Here is a 14,391-nt window from a genome sequence, read left to right on the forward strand (position 1 = left end):
ACGAGTCGCTAATGTCCCCAAGAAGAACTAATCGGCGCCTGCCTCAATTTAAATAATGATTATTTTAATGGCGAAACTCCTCGTATTTTTAGTTAGTTCCCTTTTAGCGTATTGCATATCCTACGATGATAATCTCTATGCTGAAGCTGTCTTGAACCCTCTATATATATTATAGCTTCTTCCACGGATGGCCCTTAAGCCATTGATCAGCAAGCTAGGTTGTTCACCTTAATTCGGGCGTCGGGATAAAACTACTAACCAAGATTAAAAAGGAGAAAACGGAAGGTTACCGAATACTTGGAACCACCTCAAGTTTTATGTCATTATTGTAATAATTTGCAAACTAAACTGGGGTAAAATGGAATGCATAAGTTAATAGTTATATATTGTAAGTTTAATTCACACCTGCTATGGAATCCATGAAATGCTTAGCACAAGAAATTCATATATTGGTCGAAACAGACTAGCATGCAACGATTGCCACTAATTTATCTACAATAAACATATAGTATCTGTCCTACTTCCTAAAACTAAGGTAGTTTAGCCTCTGTGACGTTTAACCTACGTCATTCTGCGTAAGTTACGTCTACTGATGTCAAAACATGCATGAGTCAATGTAAAAATCATGTCGGTTCATTCAGGTTATACAACAATCGCGGGTGCAAAGGACCCAGTTCAAACTTTCTACCAAGAAGTGATATCTAGTTTATTAGGGAGAAAGTATAAGATGCGTAAGTGTTCGCGCGCCATAGTCCCAGTCCCCCTTTCAAAAATCAAGGGGGGGGGCGTAAAAGGAGGCAGGGCAATTTCGCCTCTCCTCAGTCAGAAAATACGTAATTTTCGTCATTCGCGTCGAGGTGACGTGAGTTTTCAAGAGCCAATGAGATGCTGGTTGTAAGTTAGAGGTGGGGATTAACTCCGGACCTACGTTTGGACTGGAGATAAAGCTGGAAATGTGGAGAATTTGTACCTTCTCCCTAATAAACTAGAGATTACTTCTTGCTTTCTACTCTATGAGACTTTAACATTAGACAGTCATTTTACCCCGCTCCAATAGAAAATATTGTCTCGCCTCAGACAGCGATTACCACAACCTTGACTTCATTTAAGATATAGTATCCGTTAGAACTATTAAAGTCATTGCTAAACATTGGTGATGTTCACCCCTATGACGTTTCACTCATGTCATTCTGCGTAAGTTACATCTATTGCAATCAAAACATACAAGAACTTTTAACGTATACGCAAAGTTTAGCTACATTTTTCATCCTTAGAAAAGTTCAAACATTTGACATCACTCGTTTATTATAAAATCAGGGATAGATGTAATTTTAGAAGCAGGATAAAGCCCCTCCCTCCAACATGGAAGGAAAAGTTTAAATTATCTTATTGGCTCACTTAAACTACGTTTTGATGACGTTGCTGATGGGGACGGCAAAAAATACGTTATTCCTTTTTACCTCTGTCGCTATGACCCGCCTCTTCTTTCATACCCCCTTCCCGGGGAAGGGGGACATCCATCCCTGCTAAAACTTAGAAAAGATAGACCAATCTCCCCTTATTTTTAGTCAACCTTTGTTTACGATATATTTTACTTTTTCCCACTTAACGATAGAATTTTCGCGAACGGCGTTATTTTTTTCTTATCGGCTATAAAGAGTCCATCACGCGCGTTTCATTACATTTCTGCAGCCTTCGATGGCAACGATCAAGATTATCGGTAAAAGAAGTTAAAATCAGAGAATTTTTGCCCAAGAGTAGTTCGCGGTAAATTTGTATCCCCATCTTGTGATTGAACACGCCTGATATCAGCTTGCTAGATCCATTTTGGAAACTGCTCTTGAAGCAGCAGTGGCAGGGCGCCCAGGGCTTAGACGTGAATGACATAAAAATTTCAGGGAGACATTTTTTAGTTACCTTCCCCCGTTTAGAGAAATCTTCTCCTCTTCTTTAACCATTTCGAAGATGAAACTCGGGATATCATCTTGGAAGTTTTTTATCAAGGTGCTGTCCACTATACCTGTTATTGCGTGTAACCTTTGTGCGTGAAAGGTGCGCAAATTGAGATTGGGAACCCCTCGACTTTATAGGAGGAAACTCGTTCTGATTTGAAATCGAAAGTTGGTAGAACTGTTTTTAAAAGCGACGTATATTTCTTGGGGTTAAAAGGTTATAGGGAAACTTTTACTTATTATTATAGTTTTGTTCATGATTAGATTAATTTGCCTTTAAGCCTATCATAAATCTTGGTTAGTTTTAATATATTTCTACACATTACACGCAAAGACTGCCTGGATATTATAGGCAGTGGATCTATGCACCTGCAGTTTTTATCTGCTTTGAATTAACTGTAACAGTTCCACAAGCCAAAATTTTTACAAGTTTTAACCAATTCAGTGTTTCCCGTTTTCGAAGTTGCAACACATTATTTGTCATATTATAAACATTTGGCACCTCAATATTTTAAACAATTCTATATATGACACCTCCATACTTTGAACAATTTTTTATATTTGACTCAGCAATATGTTGAACAATGTTTATATTTGACTCAGCAATATGTTGAACAATTTTTATATTTGACTCAGCAATATGTTGAACAATTTTTATATTTGACTCAGCAATATGTTGAACAATTTTTATATTTGACTCAGCAATATGTTGAACAATTTTTATATTTGACTCAGCAATATGTTGAACAATTTTTATATTTGACTCAGCAATATGTTGAACAATTTTTATATTTGACTCAGCAACATGTTGAACAATTTTTATATTTGACTCGGCAATATGTTTGTAGGGTTGTAAATAGACGTAGAATAGGTAAAGTAATAATAGGTCAATAATAAACAAACAAACATGTAAAAAGATAAGCCGAGATAAGAGACTGTATAAATAAGGAGTTGGGGACGACACTCAGGGCAGAGTGGAACACGCCAGGACGACGACTGTTATTTGACGACAGATCAGATATTGACTGAATAAAGTAAATTATAATAAATACGGTATGTCTTCTATATGCCTAGTTTTAAGCCTAACAATGGCGACGGAGGCTAACGCGACCGCTACGGAAGTTTACGCGCCTCAAGATTAAATACCGGGATTTACGCGCAATAGTATAGTTAAAGTACGGGAGGATCAACATCGCGGGAGTTATCTCGATTACGCGAGGAAGGTATCATAACATCAATACCGCATGCCGAGTCAGCTGCACCGATCGTACCCCCTTACTTAAGGCCAACAAGGACGTGCGAATCTGCGGGGACTTCAAGATCACAACTAACAAAATGAGAACAGAGAAATACCCGTTGCCCCGAGTGGAAGACATATTTGCAAAATTGGCGGGATGTACGGTATTTTCGCGACTCGATATGCGCAACGCTTATAATCAACTCGAATTGGCCGAAGAATCACGAAAATACGTAGTGATAAACACAACGAAAGGATTATTTCAATACAACAAGTTACCATTTGGAATATCATCAGAGTCAGCCATATTCCAAAGGCATATGGAATCGTTACTACAAAAACACCCCTCCTGCCTCCCGTTCCAAGATGATAACATAGTCGGAGGAAAAGATGTAGAAGATCACAACCGAAAGTTGGACCACATTCTGACAACGCTTGAAGATGCCGGTCTCAAGCTCAACAGAGACAAATGTCGATTTCTACAGTCGTCCATAGATTTCCTCGGATACCGTCTGGACGCCCAGGGGCTTCACCCGCAGGAAGGCAAGTTAGACGCAATAAAAAACGCACCACAACCGCAGTCCGTGGAAGAGCTCAGGTCGTTCTTAGGGCTAATAAACTATTATTCGAGATTCTTGCCAAATTCAGCCACACTGTTGGAACCATTGTACACGCTACTCAGCAAGTCTACCAAGTGGGAGTGGGACAAGAAGCACCAGGAGACCTTCGTCAAGGCCAAAGAAGCCATTCAAGCATCGGACTTGCTCATTCATTTTGACCCCACTCAGGAAATCATACTGGCATGCGACGCTTCACCAGTAGGAGTGGGTGCGGTTATATCACACAGGATTGGAAATGAAGAACGACCAATTGCCTTTGCCTCAAGGTCCCTTCAACAAGCAGAACACAAGTATCCGCAGATCGAGAGGGAAGCATTGGCGTTGGTATTTTTAGTGGCACGCTTTCGGGACTATCTCCTGGGACGAAATTTTATCTTGGTGACCGACCATAAACCCTTGGTCTCAATCTTCAATGAAAACAGACAGATACCAGCGATGGCGGCCGCCAGAATTCAGAGATGGGCGTTGTTGTTGTCTGCATACGAATACAAGATTGAGTACAAGAAGGGTTCTACTCATAACAACGCCGACGCACTTAGCCGACTTCCGTCAGAACAACCGGAAGGAGAACCACCGCTACCCTCTGAATTGGTCTTATTATTACGTACGAGAACAAATGGCTTGCTGGATGTCGTGGGGGTACGCCGAGCTACGCAAAAGGACCCCATCCTATCACAGATTATGACGTATACCAGAGAGGGCTGGCCACTCAACACATCCAGGATCACAAAGGATTTCCAGAGGTACCATCATAGACGCTACGAAATATCAATAGCCGACGACGTACTATTGATGGGAAATAGAGTAATCATACCGAGGGACGAGAGATCTAAGATACTGGCGGAATTACACAGTAGCCACCAAGGTGTCCGGTCAATGAAAGAGCTGGCACGGTCAAAAGTATGGTGGCCAGGCTTGGATCAGGATATAGAAGACGTGTCGCATTCATGTAAAACCTGCCGATTGCTTGCACCATTGCCCAAGCAAAAGTATTCGCCGTGGCCGACAGCAGATAAACCTTGGCACAGAGTACACATAGACTTCGCAGGTCCTATAGAAGGACATTATTTGCTGATTACCGTGGACTCGTTTTCCAAATGGTTGGAAGTGGACATCACAAAAAATACTACGTCAGCGACGGTAATAGATTGCCTCAGAGGACACATAGCGCGCTTCGGAATCATGATTCAGTTGGTTAGCGACAAGGGCCCGTGCTTTACAAGCGGCGAGTTCAAACAGTTCATGGAGGAGATGGGGATTAATAACACCACAACGGCACCATACCATCCAGCGTCAAATGGTCAAGCGGAGAGATCAGTTAGGACAGTAAAAACGGCACTGAGAAAAATTACGGGAGGAACGTCCGATGAAACAGAACTGATTGCCAACGCTCTGGCCAACTGCAACGAAGGTTCCCTCAAATTGAAACTATCTCGCTTTCTACTCAACTATCGTAGAACACCGGTAAATGGGGGAAAATCACCGGCAGAAGTGATGTTCAATAGAACAATAGTAACGGCTTTAGACTTATGTCATCCTAGCAACGCGACAACGTCAGGAACATTAAGACGCGAACCGGGCGAAAATAGGCAACGTATCTTAGCAAGGAATTTCGGGCGGGGTCCAAAATGGATCGAAGGAACCGTTGTGAGACGTATGGGCAAAATGATGATGGAAATCGAGACCTCCGATGGAGTCATACGAAGACATCGCAACCAGACTCCAAGCCGAATGAATGCCTGGCAAGGATCTAGACCCGGAAAACTACCCAATTGTCACCTTTGGAAGGTGGCAAGAAGACACGCCAACAAGTTGTCACCCACGGAAACAGAGTCCACCCACGGCCATTTTGCCTATTTCACCAACGGAGCCACATGCAACCAGTACATCCGAAGAACGTCCAGATCAACCAGCAACCGCACGTCATCATCAATTCCCGCGCAGGAGCAACAGACAACGCCAACCACCAGACAGATTAGGATTGTAACAAAAAAAAAAGAAAAGGGGGAAAGTAATGTAAGGTTGTAAATAGACGTAGAATAGGTAAAGTAATAATAGGTCAATAATAAACAAACAAACATGTAAAAAGATAAGCCGAGATAAGAGACTGTATAAATAAGGAGTTTGGGACGACACTCAGGGCAGAGTGGAACACGCGAGGACGACGACTGTTATTTGACGACAGATCAGATATTGACTGAATAAAGTAAATTATAATAAATACGGGATGTCTTCTATATGCCTAGTTTTAAGCCTAACAATGTTGAACAGTTTTTATATTTGACTCGGCAATATGTTGAACAATTTTTATATTTGACTCAGCAATATGTTGAACAATTTTTATATTTGACTCGGCAATATGTTGAACAATTTTTATATTTGACTCGGCAATATGTTGAACAATTTTTATATTTGACTCGGCAATATGTTGAACAATTTCTATATTTGACTCGGCAATATGTTGAACAATTTCTATATTTGACTCGGCAATATGTTGAACAATTTTTATATTTGACTCGGCAATATGTTGAACAATTTCTATATTTGACTCGGCAATATGTTGAACAATTTCTATATTTGACTCGGCAATATGTTGAACAATTTCTATATTTGACTCGGCAATATGTTGAACAATTTTTATATTTGACTCGGCAATATGTTGAACAATTTCTATATTTGACTCGGCAATATGTTGAACAATTTCTATATTTGACTCGGCAATATGTTGAACAATTTCTATATTTGACTCGGCAATATGTTGAACAATTTCTATATTTGACGCCTCAATATGCTGAACAATTTCTATATTTGACGCCTCAATATATTTTGAACAGTTTCTATGTTTGACGCCTCAATATATAATGAACAATTTCTATATTTGACGCCTCAATATATAATGAACAATTTCTATATTTGACGCCTCAATATATATTGAACAATTTCTATATTTGACGCCTCAATATATATTGAATAATTTCTATATTTGACGCCTCAATATATATTGAACAATTTCTATATTTGACGCCTCAATATATATTGAACAGTTTCTATATTTGACGCCTCAATATATATTGAACAGTTTCTATATTTGACGCCTCAATATATATTGAACAGTTTCTATATTTGACGCCTCAATATATATTGAACAGTTTCTATATTTGACGCCTCAATATATATTGAACAGCTTCTATATTTGACGCCTCAATATATATTGAACAGTTTCTATATTTGACGCCTCAATATATATTGAACAGTTTCTATATTTGACGCCTCAATATATATTGAACAGTTTCTATATTTGACGCCTCAATGTATATTGAACAGTTTCTATATTTGACGCCTCAATATTTTGAACAATTTCTATATTTGACACCTCCATATTTTGAACAATTTTTATTTTTGACTCGGCAATATGTTGAACAATTTTTATTTTTGACTCGGGAATATGTTGAACAATTTTTATTTTTGACTCGGGAATATGTTGAACAATTTTTATATTTGACTCGGCAATATGTTGAACAATTTTTATATTTGACTCGGCAATATGTTGAACAATTTCTATATTTGACTCGGCAATATGTTGAACAATTTTTATATTTGACTCGGCAATATGTTGAACAATTTCTATATTTGACTCGGCAATATGTTGAACAATTTTTATATTTGACTCGGCAATATGTTGAACAATTTCTATATTTGACTCGGCAATATGTTGAACAATTTATATATTTGACTCGGCAATATGTTGAACAATTTCTATATTTGACTCGGCAATATGTTGAACAATTTCTATATTTGACCCGGCAATATGTTGAACAATTTCTATATTTGACGCCTCAATATGCTGAACAATTTCTATATTTGACGCCTCAATATATTTTGAACAGTTTCTATGTTTGACGCCTCAATATATAATGAACAATTTCTATATTTGACGCCTCAATATATATTGAACAATTTCTATATTTGACGCCTCAATATATATTGTACAGTTTCTATATTTGACGCCTCAATGTATATTGAACAGTTTCTATATTTGACGCCTCAATATTTTGAACAATTTCTATATTTGACACCTCCATATTTTGAACAATTTTTATTTTTGACTCGGCAATATGTTGAACAATTTTTATTTTTGACTCGACAATATGTTGAACAATTTTAATATTTGACTCGGCAATATGTTGAACAATTTTTATATTTGACTCGGCAATATGTTGAACAATTTCTATATTTGACTCGGCAATATGTTGAACAATTTTTATATTTGACTCGGCAATATGTTGAACAATTTCTATATTTGACTCGGCAATATGTTGAACAATTTTTATATTTGACTCGGCAATATGTTGAACAATTTCTATATTTGACTCGGCAATATGTTGAACAATTTATATATTTGACTCGGCAATATGTTGAACAATTTCTATATTTGACTCGGCAATATGTTGAACAATTTCTATATTTGACTCGGCAATATGTTGAACAATTTCTATATTTGACGCCTCAATATGCTGAACAATTTCTATATTTGACGCCTCAATATATTTTGAACAGTTTCTATGTTTGACGCCTCAATATATAATGAACAATTTCTATATTTGACGCCTCAATATATATTGAACAATTTCTATATTTGACGCCTCAATATATATTGAACAATTTCTATATTTGACGCCTCAATATATATTGAACAATTTCTATATTTGACGCCTCAATATATATTGAACAATTTCTATATTTGACGCCTCAATATATATTGAACAGTTTCTATATTTGACGCCTCAATATATATTGAACAGTTTCTATATTTGACGCCTCAATATATATTGAACAGTTTCTATATTTGACGCCTCAATATTTTGAACAATTTCTATATTTGACACCTCCATATTTTGAACAATTTTTATTTTTGACTCGGCAATATGTTGAACAATTTTTATTTTTGACTCGGCAATATGTTGAACAATTTTTATTTTTGACTCGGCAATATGTTGAACAATTTTTATTTTTGACTCGGCAATATGTTGAACAATTTTTATTTTTGACTCGGCAATATGTTGAACAATTTTTATTTTTGACTCGGCAATATGTTGAACAATTTTTATATTTGACTCGGCAATATGTTGAAAAATTTCTATATTTGACACCTTAATATATATTGAACAATTTCTATATTTGACGCCTCAATATATATTGAAAAATTTCTATATTTGACGCCTTAATATATATTGAACAATTTCTATATTTGACGCCTCAATATATATTGAACAATTTCTATATTTGACGCCTCAATATATATTGAACAATTTCTATATTTGACGCCTCAATATATATTGAACAATTTCTATATTTGACGCCTCAATATATATTGAAAAATTTCTATATTTGACGCCTTAATATATATTGAACAATTTCTATATTTGACGCCTCAATATATATTGAACAATTTCTATATTTGACGCCTCAATATATATTGAACAATTTCTATATTTGACGCCTCAATATATATTGAACAATTTCTATATTTGACGCCTCAATATATATTGAACAATTTCTATATTTGACGCCTCAATATATATTGAACAATTTCTATATTTGACGCCTCAATATATATTGAACAATTTCTATATTTGACGACTCAATATATTTTAAAAAATTTGAGCAGTTTCTATATTTGACACTCAATATGTATTGAACAATTTCTATATTTGACACCTAAATATATTTTGAACAGTTTCTATATTTGACACTCAATATATATTGAACAATTTCTATATTTGACACCACAATATATTTTGAACAGTTTCTATATTTGTCTTTTTAGGACTAAAATATTTGGTGTTAAAAATATAGCCATGTCACTAGACTAGATTTCAAGAAACACTGAGATTATTTCAAGGCCAATAATGACTTAAAACCAACACCCACGTGACATACACGTTTTTCGGAACAGTAATGTGTCGCGATGTAGATCAACCAACTCTTCCAATTTCTCTTCGTAGAACCCAATTAACCGCTTCGAGTTAAGTAAAAAATTTGCAGCAATATATTTATTTTATAATTAAAAAGGCTGACAGACAGAATAAAAAAACGTTAATTTGCAGCTATAGCAGCGACACCCGCGGTGATGCTGTAACGAACCGCATTTTGTGTGGTCAAAACATGAGTGTTCTTTTACGGAATGAAACTAATTTATAGGTACTCTAAAGAGAGATTTCATAAAAAGAGGAAGTAAGAAGACTGTGTTTTCCAACCAGAGAACTTCGAGCACGATGCTCGTGATACCAAGAGCAAAAATATCCCAAACGAGAAATTTCATCATCGCAGTCTCGGCTAGCTAGATATGTTCGCTCTTCTCATAGGCCTAGACGAAAGAAGTTCTTAAAATAATGGCTTGTTCCATTTACCCGCTCTGAGATCGCTCGCTATTTGCTCCATTACATCATAAAATCCGATATGCAAATTGAACCAAGTTCGTTAATTACAGATTGCTCTGGAAATATAATTTGCGTCATTACCGGATCTGCTTTAACCTTAGGTTTAAACCTCTATGCAGAGTTAGCGAGCGATCCGTACTGATCTGTCTTTACGTTTTATACAGATCAGTTGCAAGCGGATCTCGAGCCGAGTGCTCGTTAAATGGAAAACGAAAAGCCGAGCTCTAGGTCTATAAATGGAACACGAAAGTGACGAAACTTTGTTCAGAGCGTTCTGAGTGCGTTCCAGAGCCATAAATGGAACACGAAACTTTTTTCAGAGCGTTCTGAGTGCGTCCCAGAGCCATAGAACACAAAACGTTTTTCAGAACGCTCTGAGTGCTTTCCAGAGCCATAAATGGAACACAAGCTTTGTTCAGAGCTTTCTGAGAGTGCCCTAGAGCCATAAATGGAACACGAAACATTTTAAGAGCGTTCTAAGTGCGTCCCAGAGCCATAGAACACAAAACTTTTTTCTTAACGCTCTGAGTGCTTTCCAGAGCCATAAATGGAACACAAGCTTTGTTCAGAGCTTTCTGAGAGTGCCCTAGAGCCATAAATGGAACACGAAACATTTTAAGAGCGTTCTAAGTGCGTCCCAGAGCCATAAATGCAGCACGAAACTTTTTTCAGAGCGTTCTAAGTGCGTCCCAGAGCTATAAATGGAAAACAAAATTTTTGCAGAGCGTTCTAAGTGCGTCCCAGAGCCATAAATGGAAAACAAAATTTTTGCAGAGCGTTCTAAGTGCGTCCCAGAGCCATAAATGGAACACGAAACTTTTTTCGGAGCGTTCTGAGTGCGTCCCAGAACCATAAATGGAACACGAAACTTCCTTCAGAGCGTTCTGAGTACGTTCCAGAGCCATAAATGGAACACGAAACGTTTTTCAGAGCGTTCTGAGTGCGTTCCAGATCCGTAAATGGAACACGAAACTTCTTTTCAGAGCGTTCTGAGTGCGTTCCAGAGCCGTAAATGGAACACGAAACTTCTTTTCAGAGCATTCTGAGAGCGTTCCAGAGCTTTAAATGGAATAGACTATTAGTATAGTTCCTTCGACGATATTAATGTGAACGCTTGAAGAAAAGAGAGTGAATTTCAGCGTTGTATACCTGGAGGGGAAATTACAGGGAGATGAAAATTGTATAAGGATGGTACCGTTTTACAAAGAAGAAAGACGGAGGTTCTGAAGTCAATATCTAGCTGCCATCCCGGCATGCCACGAGCTAGAAGAAAAAATAATAAAAAAAACCTTTCGAAATGTCAGGTGCCGGTCACTAACCCGCGCCCGAACCACGTAATAAAAAATCCACAAGGTATAAGAGGTCTTCTCTTTCTCCAAAGGTAAAGTTTGGACCTCTCTTCTCATTTCAACTTACATAAGAGAAACAACAACGCCCATGTGTATGTACCTTTTTTACGACGATGCAAAATGTTTTATTTTTATTTTTAGGTAGAATTGTCCCATGGTCAATTTTAGGATTGTAAATTTAAGTTTTAAAAATAGTTTTAAGACTTTTAGTGTTAGTTCACAATGTCAGACAATTGGAGTCACTGACTTTAGCAGTTCAAGTATACGCGAATTTCTTCATTTATTGAAAGAATATTTTTAACTATTTCATAACTCTAGTTGATTTAACACAACTTCCATTACTGGGAGATGTGATTTTCTTTTTGGATAAATCCATGTCACCAAGCCATTTGGATTTTTAAGCACAACTGAATATAAAACATTGTGCCATGACGCATTAGGGTGAGGAGACTTTTATAGCAATGGTTCAGGCAACATAACCTTATACCTTAAAAGAACGGCCTTTCATCAAAAAATGATGGAAAAATAATTGATCTCTTATTTAACAGTAATTATCATTTAATTGTTCTTAAAACCGCTGACTACTGTCTCGCCATGTTTAGAGGTGACTGCTAACCAGAACTCCTCACGGAATTGGTTTAGCCAATCATGTAAGGGTAAAGGGTTCTGGCTAGCAGACGCCGCCAAACCAATGGTGGGACGGTAGTCCTCGTTTTTAAGACTAATTAAATGGTAATTATTTTGTAATATGAGATTATTATATTTTTTTTTTAATTTTTTCCTTTAAATGTCGAATCAAAACGTAAATTGCTTACGTTTTAAACTGACTTGGAGCAGCGAAAACCGTTTAAGGTCATATTTTATAAATTAATTAAAATAACATACTAAGATTTAATTGTTTTTCATGAAACTTGAAAAAGGCACACCTTGAATAGTTATTTGTCAATTTGAAATTATTCCGAAACGTAACTTCGCTGTAGCTTTTAAATTATTCGATGTGATGGTGCACCAAAACCCCCATGTTAATTCTATGGGAAAAGTAGCGAAAAACTTTGAATTTTCTGTTAACATTACGGAGTGGTGTGAGTTCTTTTCTAGAGGGGCGTACCTAGGGTTCATACACAAAAATTCACATAAATAGTCATATGAACATCTTGATCAAATCCAAATATTGAAATGGTTCAAAATAAAGAAATCTGAAATTTAAAAAAAATAAATAAAACATGGGAAGATGCGTCATATATTTACAATCAGTCAAAAACTTTGGGAAACACTGATAATGATAAATTTGCAATATTTTTAAATAGCCACTGAATTGTAACTTACACCTACTGTATTTTTAAGATAATACGTGGATGTTTTTGAGGCCAATCAATATGTAAACTACTCGCTCACGTGTTTTTATAAGCTAGTCGATTTAATACGTAAAAGTTAGATCCTTAAATCACGATTTCTCGATAGTCAGGCTCGTATTGGAAAAGAATATCTAATCTTTATAAAGGTGTGGCTACAATTCCAGTCAAAACTTATAACATTTAAAAGCTATAATTATTAGGACAGAATAAGTTAAATATATATGTATATATATATTTTTTTGATGGACTCGTTGTTGAAAGAAGTCCAAATTGCATGGAACTTAAAGAGATACTGAAATGATCAAATAGTTATATGAATATCCTTTTATAGCTTGGGACAACTTGATTTTAAATGGAATATGATTTTATAAAAGATTTGGAAATTGTCATAGTTACCAAGATTTAGCCAACATAAAATTAATGAAAACGGTCTTTGCTGACAAATAGACTAGAAAAAGTTAAAAATAAGTGAACAAAATTGAATGACTGAAGTACCAGATATTAAAATTTTCAGTATAGAGACATGATAATAAAATATCAATAATTTTAAAAAATTGCTTATCTTCGTATTTTTCACTGTAATTCCATTTGCCCAAAATATTTTATCATCATACCGCTTCTTTAGAATTTAAAGGAATACTAGCTACGTTACCCGTCGTTGCTCGGTTGTATTTAAGGACTGGACACTGGAAAGGTTTCCTGTCTATGTAAACGCTAAGTAGTCTTTAGGTCCATCTTGTTAAAATATCTGCAAATCATAACACTATTCTTAATTATTGGTTTTTTACAAAAATAAAATGTTTACTACAAGCTTAATGGCTATGAGTTCTCAGACACAATCTTGAGGAACTTTACCAAACCACTTCTAATGAACATTCTTACCCTAGTGATACCAGATGAGACTAGAAGTGAAGGGCTCTAGCATTGGTAGTAGATCCTGGCACTAGTGAACAAATTTGAGGATTTTATGCCGCTTCCATCGCGCCTACACTACAGAGAAAAAAATTGGTCGAGTTCCAAAAACATTTCCTACTCTCCTCCCCTCAACCTAAAGCCGCGGAACACGGACTCCTGTACTTGAATCTAGTTCGGCTGTTTACCGCCACGAGCGTCTCACGTTTTGGAGGGAAAATCCAGAAACCGCTGCTAGAGGGCCAACCGTTGGTGTGTTATCAAGAATATTCACTTTCGCCGAGTGAAGAATTTGGTTAGCTCAATACTTCTAGTCCCATCTCACTTCTGGTGATACTAATATCAACCATGCAGTTTGGTCAAATTCGAACGAATTATCACTCCGTATAAAGGTTGTTCAAGCATCCGACCAAACAAACCATACTTTCTGGAATATGAGATTTTCCAAATTAATTTCGAACCAAGTGCGGGCATTTAAGTATCTCTTTAATCATGTCCTGGATTTATATATATGTATATATAAAGC

The 14,391-nt window shown here is 36.4% G+C and overlaps 1 protein-coding gene and 1 long non-coding RNA gene across 6 annotated transcripts in view; one reads left to right on the top strand and one right to left on the bottom strand.

Moving 5' to 3' along the window:
- Positions 1–14,391, top strand: part of grh (grainy head) — a 280,993-nt gene that overhangs the window by 104,983 nt on the left and 161,619 nt on the right. The gene's annotated exons all lie outside the window — the stretch shown is intronic.
- LOC149717112 (uncharacterized) lies at positions 11,388–13,930 on the bottom strand. Its single transcript, XR_016365850.1, has 6 exons — positions 13,836–13,930; positions 13,606–13,701; positions 13,350–13,401; positions 12,707–12,794; positions 12,484–12,626; positions 11,388–11,512 (listed from the first exon to the last, which is right to left on the bottom strand). It is a non-coding gene; the product is annotated as an uncharacterized LOC149717112 (long non-coding RNA).

The sequence above is a fragment of the Phalangium opilio genome, unplaced genomic scaffold, assembly GCF_054372755.1.
Source record: "Phalangium opilio isolate 3A_F unplaced genomic scaffold, DU_Popi_V2 ptg000003l_1, whole genome shotgun sequence".
Classification (NCBI taxonomy): Eukaryota; Metazoa; Arthropoda; class Arachnida; order Opiliones; family Phalangiidae; genus Phalangium; species Phalangium opilio.